Source organism: Camelus bactrianus, chromosome X, assembly GCF_048773025.1.
Source record: "Camelus bactrianus isolate YW-2024 breed Bactrian camel chromosome X, ASM4877302v1, whole genome shotgun sequence".
NCBI lineage: Eukaryota > Metazoa > Chordata > Mammalia > Artiodactyla > Camelidae > Camelus > Camelus bactrianus.
The window spans coordinates 21,252,312-21,261,010 of NC_133575.1; positions in this window are offsets into that span (position 1 = coordinate 21,252,312).

The window sequence follows — 8,699 nt, forward strand, 5'->3', positions numbered from 1 at the left end:
CCTTTGAGTACTCTAGCTAGAAGGCTGTGGTTGTGACTGTCGTCTCTGGAGTTAGTGGAGAGGGTTTGATTGTCACCACATAAACAAAGATTTCTCCAAGAACTTGGATTTCTAGGGATTTTTTTTTTTTTTTTTTTTTTTTTTGTCTACCACAGTTAGCTCATCCAGGGGCACTGGGAAAGACCAAAATGCTAAATAGGCAATTTTATCTCTTTATGGCTGTTTCTGCTATTTTCAGCTTGGAGCCCTGAGCTTCCATGTGAGAAGTATGACCACCCTGCTGCAGAGACCACGGGGAGATAAAATGTAATTTACCTGTCATTATGGGATTAATATAAGCTCTACTCCAACCTGTTCAAAAGGTTAAGTGTTGTGTCTTCTATTTTACATGGAAGAATGATTGCTAATTTTGTTTTATTACAAGAGTAATATGATGGAGAATGTGTAGGCATGTACAGGAGGGAGAGGGGCAAAACTGCAGTATATCCCAGTATTCCTTAGTCTATCCATAAAAGGTCATGAATACTGAGTCCCAAATCTCAGAGACTTGGAATAGATCTATTTATTGAGGGTGCAGTGGACATGTTATTCTCTTTCCCTATGGTTTGTTGACTTAGAGCTCTCACTTGGGTTACATTTTCTGAAAACTTTTCCAAGTCTCAAAGATTGATCTGAATAAGGAGATTACACACTGCATTACTTCTAGTCAATGAACAGGACTCAATCCTCCCAAAATAATCTTCCTCCACTGGGATTGGTCTTCACTGGCCTTTCTCCCTCAGTGGCACTGCATCAGAAGTAGGGGCTTATTTCCTACTGGTTCACTTGTCTAAAGTCAGGAAATCAAAAGATTTAGTTCCTATGGGTCCAACTATTTTTAAAAATATTTCAGGTTATGTCAATATAGCTGCCAACACACTTTCACTATCAGTAACTGTCACCAGGACAAGATTGTTTTCACTTTAGCTGCCAAAAGCATGGTTGACATCTTCATTCTTTCTCTATCTCTTAAGGTTTGAAAATAATAGATATTTAAGAAATCACACATACACACAAAAACAGATCTACACACACACCAACAATTAATGTGGCTGGGGCAGCTGACATGAATTGCTCAATATTTCAATCCACTCTCTTATGCTGGCCTCTGGTGTTTCTGGTATAATGGGAGCAATGATGCCCTGCCTGAGAAGCAAGTTGAAAGCCAATCTCTTATAGTCAGAGGCACCAAAGTAAGCTAATTCAGAAAGTCAAGCCAAAGACACAGACAATATGTTACACTTGGACCCGTGGTGAATAAACAGATGGCTGAGATTGTGCAGAAGTATGCTCAGGGCTTGCAGATCTGGTAACCAGAGAAGTCAGCAAGGGCAGTTCAGCTGAATATTGGTGATAGGTTGGAGAATGGTTGAAAGTTAGGCAATCTTTGGGCTTTTCTGAAGTAGTGGAACAGATTTTCACTAACTCTTAAACTTTTAAAATGCAATGTGCAGGAGATACACTGAATAGAGGGAAAATATTTAGAATGGACACTAATCACTGTGTTTCAGGAATCAGGTATGGCTGGGATGCCCTTAGGCTGGGAGTGCTCTCTGAACCTTAGGTCGCCTGAATGCATGTACGTTAAATCTTGTGGTTATTTAATTACTGGATTCTGTGGACTTGAGTAGCAAACAGGTTGGTATAAAGAAACTTTTAGGTCAAGGTAAAATATAAAATAGACTGAAAAATACATTCATGATCATATTACACATCAACAGTTTAGGAAGAACAGACGTGGGCATCTGGCAGAAGTAGATTCTCCATGAAACTGAGAAGTCTAACTTCAGGGCCCTGCACTTGCTGGTTACTTTTCCCAGGGCCTTGAGCAATGTGTCCACACAATCATATGTTTTGTAAAATTTGCAAATTAAGGTTACTTTTCTGTAGTTCACTGTTTCTTTCCATTGTGGCATGCCTTCTGTCACATTTACCTTCTGTCAGTTGCCACTGGTATGGCGAAAAACCTTTGGGGATATGACTAAGGCAAAGGTGATTTGGAAGATTTACTTTGGGATATATTTATGTGATTTTTAGCTATGTACAAGAAGAGTTATTTCTAGCTATACATGCAGCAATAGCTTCCAGGAAAACCCCTATAGTTCACCATTCTGTGTGACCCAGTTGTGACAGGGATATGCAGGATCAGAGGTACTACTATGATATGAACATGATCTAAGGAGCTCAGGATTGAAGGTTTGAGGATAGGGGAGGAGAAATAAGGTTGGAAACGTATTTTAAACCAGGATCTGGTCTGTGGGAAATTCTTCCACTCATCAGTCATAAAACGTTGTAAGGGGAGGATTTGGTTTCCAATGATGCTTGTGAAAGCAGAAAATCTTTCCAGTTAGAAACATATTTGACAACACAGTGTATGCCATTATAAATGCACCATACTTGCAGCTACTGTGGAAAACAGTATGGAGAGTCCTCAAAAGTCTAGGAATAGACTTACCATATGACCCAGGAATCCAGCTCCTGGGCATATATCTAGAAGGAACCCTACTTCAGGATGACACCTGCACCCCAGTGTTCACAGCAGCATTATTTACAACAGCCAAGACATAGAAACAGCCTAAATGTCCATCAACAGATGACTGGATAAAGAAGAGGTGGTATATTTATACAATGGAATACTACTCAGCCATAAAAACCGACAACATAATGCCATTTGCAGCAACATGGATGCTCCTGAAGAATGTCATTCTAAGTGAAGTAAGCCAGAAAGAGAAAGAAAAATACCATATGAGATCGCTCATATGTGGAATCTAAAAAACAAAAAAACCAAAAAACAAAAACAAACACAAATACAAAACAGAAATAGACTCACAGACATAGAATACAAACTTGTGGTTGCCAAGGGGCCGGAGGGTGGGAAGAGATAGACAGGATTTCAAAATTGTAGAATAGATAAACAAGAGTATAGTGTATACCACAGGGAAATATACACAAGATCTTATGGTAGCTCACAGAGAAAAAAAAGTCTCAATGAATATATATACGTTCATGTGTGACTGAAAAATTGTGCTTTACACTGGAATCTGACACAACATTGTAAAATGATTATAAATCAATAAAACATCTAAAAAAAATAAAAAATATTAAAAAAATAAAAGTTTTATATTAATAGAATACAAAATAAAAAATGACTTTATAAAAGTTTTTGCATGCTATGTATTGAAAAGTATTTATGTGCTAAGAATATAAATGGTTATTAGTCATTAAATTTATATCAAAGTAAGTTCTCAAATTTTCACTTGCAATTAATGCTTATTCAATACTTAACACTTTTTAAATTTCCTGTAATTTGTGATTAGTTTGCTCTACTTTATATACTTTAAAAAAACAAAACTGTATGTCATAAATACATAATTTAATAAAAATTAACTGTCCAAAAATAAATAAATAAAAAAAAATAAATGCACCATACTTTTCTTTTCCTATTTTGATGGGAGTCATGTGAAAAGGAATTAATCTGAATTCCCACTGGTGTGTGTAGGGGTTGGGGGTAAGTATCTGTACTATTAACCAACTCCTAGTAATGTTTGGAAAGTTGCATGTTTTATGCATCCAACGCATTTGACTGTGCCTTAATGTATCCATTCTGATGAAGCAAAAAAGCATCCCCACTTTGTTGGAATGAATTCTGGGAAATCTAGATGAAACAGTACATAAACTTGCCACACATTCAGCAAAACGACAAGAAAAAACAAGTATTCTAGTGACAATTCACCTAATACTTCTCCATTAATAAATTAAAGTATGTGCCATAAGAGTAATTTGATTATACATTAGTTTAAGTCATTACTACATAGCAGAAATTTATAATGCATTTGAATTGTTGTTTTATGGCTTCTTCCTTCACAGACAGACACAGTTTCACCTGTATCTTACAAGCCATGCGAACTCGGGAAAGTCATGGAACTGCTCTGGGCCTCTGTTTCCTTACCTCTACAATGGAAATAATATTTGTTTTCTTCATCTGTCAGGATGTAATTAAGAGAAATCTGGCACAATATTTGTTATAAGCATTTGTGCGCTGCAAAGTGTTATCTAGTATTAATTCTAAGTCTTTAGTGGTGATGGTTTGAAAAGGAAATGTTACTCATTTACTTCCTGGATTATCCCTACTTCTGGAAAATCTGACTATATTTTGTCTCAGCACAAATAATTACTGCAGGTTTATTTCTCAAGACAAAATTTTAAAATTTATCTCAAGCCAGCCAGTGCAAAAATACAGAAAGAAAAAAACAAACAAAAAAAACCCCATAATGCATTCAGTATGAGTTTTGAGATCCTTCCTGAAGAATAGCAATTAAGTCTCCTTCCTTGTTATACTGAAATACATTAAGCCAGTTCAAAGTGACTTTATCTAAAGAAAACCACTATCCATTATAAATAAATAGTGATTTTTCTACATAAGAGTGAGCTCAAGCCATCTATTCTGTCTCACCTATGGATATTATCTCAGATATGTGAAAAGTGACAAATGACATCCTGACATATAAGTCTATTAACAGAGAAAACTGGCTGCTAAGAGCTCTCACCCAGTGGAAACTCCTTAATGCATTTATCATGATCCAGGTCTAGAAACTCAATGTTTTCAGTGCTTTAGTGTTGATCAGACTTAGGGATATTGGCGCACACTAAGCAATTCGCAAGATATTTCCAAGTAAACCTGAATGTGACCTATTAATTTAAAATAAGAAACACAACTGTCAACCTGATTGGAGGGTCAGGTCAGCCAGACCAGCATATTCTCTCTCTGTGGAAAAATGCCAAAGGAAGTCAACTACAATCAGAAAAGCCTGTTGGGGAATTAACAAAATGACTCAAATATGATAGCCCAAAGCAGGCATGTCTGTTGGTATGGCTAGCCTATAGCAGGATCAGAGTGGGCCTTGCATAAATCTTTGCTAAATCAAAGAAAAAATTCACTAGGAGTCATGCCTGGCACCATGACCACATAGAAGAAAGTGCTGAATCTGTACTCTTCTGTCCCCTAGACAATGTGGAAAAAGAATGCTAACTTGTAAATGTTAGGACTACTGCTAATATAAAATAGTAAAATAATTAAAAGCAAGATTCATACATCAATGATACACAATAGATAATGAGTAAATTCATAAATTAGAGATTCATGACATCATTAAAGGAGCACATTTATGAATGAACTCATCTGGATAGAAGACTACTTACAAATCAATTCTAGGTATAAGAAGGGACACATACAAGCAAATTATGGTCATCTTACTTTATTAAAATTCATTAGTAAGTAAAATTCTCTTGTACTTGAATTTCTTGCAAATACCTGAATTTTTAACTCATTATTTTTCATACCAGGAAGCCTAATTAAGTCAATATTTTCACTTGCTAACATCTGTAATCAAGAAATAGGGACTTAATAAAGGAAAACTACAAAGGTGTGAAATCATGTGTGCATATATAATATTTATTGACCACATACACTTATATTTATACTCTTGACAACTTATTCATTCCAATCCTTCATCTATGTCATGGAGATGATTCTCTGACATAAATGCATTTTAAAAAGATTACTAGGAGACCAACTGTTCTGAGAAGGAAGATTTTTATGGGAGAAGTGATATGATAAAAATTCTACTTTTGACCAAGATCTTTCTATCCTATGTCTATATTGAGGGAAATGTCCTTTACATTGAAAATCTAGACATTTTAAAAGGGGTGTCATTCAGGAAGAAAGGAACCGAGGAGGTTATTTAGGCCTACATTTTTATCCAGGACAGCAGTTCTCTAAGTATAATCCACGGAATCTATGATACTCTTTAAAGGGAGTCTGTTCAAATTACCCAGGACATATTTCATAGAACTAGAACAAATCATAATAAAATTTATATGGAACCATCAAAGACCTAGAATTGCCAAAGCATTACTGAAGAGAAAGAAAGAGGCTGGAGGAATAACTCTCCCAGACTTCAGACAATACTGTAGAGCTACAGTCATCAAGACAGCATGGTATTGGTACAAAAACAGACATATAGACCAATGGAACAGAATAGAGAGCCCAGAAATGAACCCACAAACTTTTGGTCAACTCATCTTTGACAAAGGAGGCAAGAATATACAATGGAATAAAGACAGTCTCTTCAGCAAATGGTGTTGGGAAAACTGGACAGCAGCATGTAAAACAATGAAGCTAGAACACTCCCTTACACCATACACAAAACTCAACTCAAAATGGATCAAAGACTTAAACATAAGACAAGATACAATAAACCTCCTAGAGGAAAATATAGGCAAAACATTATCTGACATACATCTCAAAAATTTTCTCCTAGAAGAAATAAAAGCAAGAATAAACAAATGGGACCTAATGAAACTTACAAGCTTCTGCACAAAAAAGGAAACCATAAGTAAAACAAAAAGACAACCTACGGAATGGTTTGCAAATGAAACTGACAAAGGCTTGATCTCCAGAATATATAAGCAGCTCATATGACTCAATAAGAAGAAAATAAACAACCCAATCCAAAAATGGGCAGAAGACCTAAACAAGCAATTCTCCAAGGAAGACATACAAATGATCAATAGACACATGAAAAAATGCTCAATATCACTAATTATCAGAGAAATGCAAATCGAAACTACAATGAGGTATCCCCTCACACCAGTCAGAGTGGCCATCATTCAAAAATCCACAAATGACAAATACTGGAGAGGCTGTGGAGAAAAGGGAACCCTCCTACACTGCTAGTGGGAATGCAGTTCGGTGCAGCCACTGTGGAAAACAGTATGGAGAGTCCTCAAAAGACTAGGAATAGACTTACCATATGACCCAGGAATCCCGCTCCTGGGCTTATATCCAGAAGGAACCCTACTTCAGGATGACACCTGCACCCCAGTGTTCACAGCAGCATTATTTACAACAGCCAAGACATAGAAACAGCCTAAATGTCCATCAACAGATGACTGGATAAAGAAGAGGTGGTATATTTATACAATGGAATACTACTCAGCCATAAAAACCGACAACATAACGCCATTTGCAGCAACATGGATGTTCCTGGAGAATGTCATTCTAAGTGAAGTAAGCCAGAAAGAGAAAGAAAAATACCATATGAGATCACTCATATGTGGAATCTAAAAAAACCCAAACAAACAAAGCATAAATACAGAACAGAAATAAGACTCATAGACACAGAATACAGACTTGTGGATGCCAAGGGGGTGGGGGTGGGAAGAGATAGACTGGGATTTCAAAATTGTAGAATAGATAAACAAGATTATACTGTATAGCACAGGGAAATATATACAAGATCTTATGGTAGCTCACAGAGAAAGGAATGTGACAATGAATATATATATATGTTCATGTATATTTGAAAAATTGTACTCTACATTGGAATTTGACACAACATTGTAAAATGATTATAAATCAATAAAAAATGTTAAAAAAAAAAGGGAGTCTGTGATTTCAAAAGACCTAGCATGCAAGATTATAATGTAGCAAAGAACAAAAAAAATCATTGATAATGGTTTCCAATTTCACATCATAACCAACCTTTAAGAAAGCGCCACTTGCCTATTTGGGTATAGTGTTATCAGAAAAGATTATTAAAATACTCCTCCCTTTTCAAGCTCTACACCTGTATGAGGCCAGATTTTATTTATACAGTCAGCCAAAACTAAACATTGCACCAGCTTAAATGCAAAAGCAGATATGATGTAACCTGTTGTCTTCTGTTAAGCCAGACTTACAGATTTTCAAAAATTTAAAGTAATGCCACTCTTCTCACTAATTTTTGTTTTAAAAATAGTTATTATTTCACATAAAAGTGTTATAAAATATTTAATGGGTTCTTTATTGTCATTTTATATCAATTGGTAAGTATTTTTAAAACTGTCTCCATTTTAATTTCTAAATGGTAACTATTGATAGTTATAATCCATACTAGCAAAACCTTTTTGGGTCCTCAGTGATTTTGATCAGAGTACAGGAGTAATGAGCCCACAGAGTTTGATAATAACTAATACAGGACTCAAATGAGATATGTTAAGTATGAACTGTTAAGCTTAAATCACTTTTGCTTAGAAGGCCCTTGTCTTGGAAGGACCAAGCAGTGTCAAATGAAAAGCAACAAAAGAGAGTTGCTTAATCAGGACTGTCTGTGGTCTGGATTTTAATGGAGAAAAAATAAAAGAGAGCCTTTGGGATGGGTAAATTCTCTGTCTCAGGATTTGAGAACAGAAAGGAAGACAAGGTATGAACACAGAGAAGAATAAAGTTATTTTTTCCCTTCAGAGCCTTCTGTCCTGCAGCACCCAGAAACTGGGTGAGTCTAGCAAAAGGGATAGAATCTTTTAAGATACATTGAAACATAATTCTATGCTGGACACTTAAAAAGATGAATTTTAAAATGCCATATGAAGTCCATCTCTAGAAGCCAGGTCCCCCCATGCCCTTAAGGATCGGAAGACTACAGAATCAGATACTTCTGCAACAGTTCATCACATTCCCCCAGAACAACATGTCTTGAAATAAAGGGCTTAATAAATAGTTGATGAATAATTTGGTTCTGAAGTGAAAAGGCGGTGCCAGTGGAAATTTAAAAGAAAGCATGGATGTAATAATAAATATTAAATAAATATTAGAAAGAAATTCTAGAGCTTTACTGATA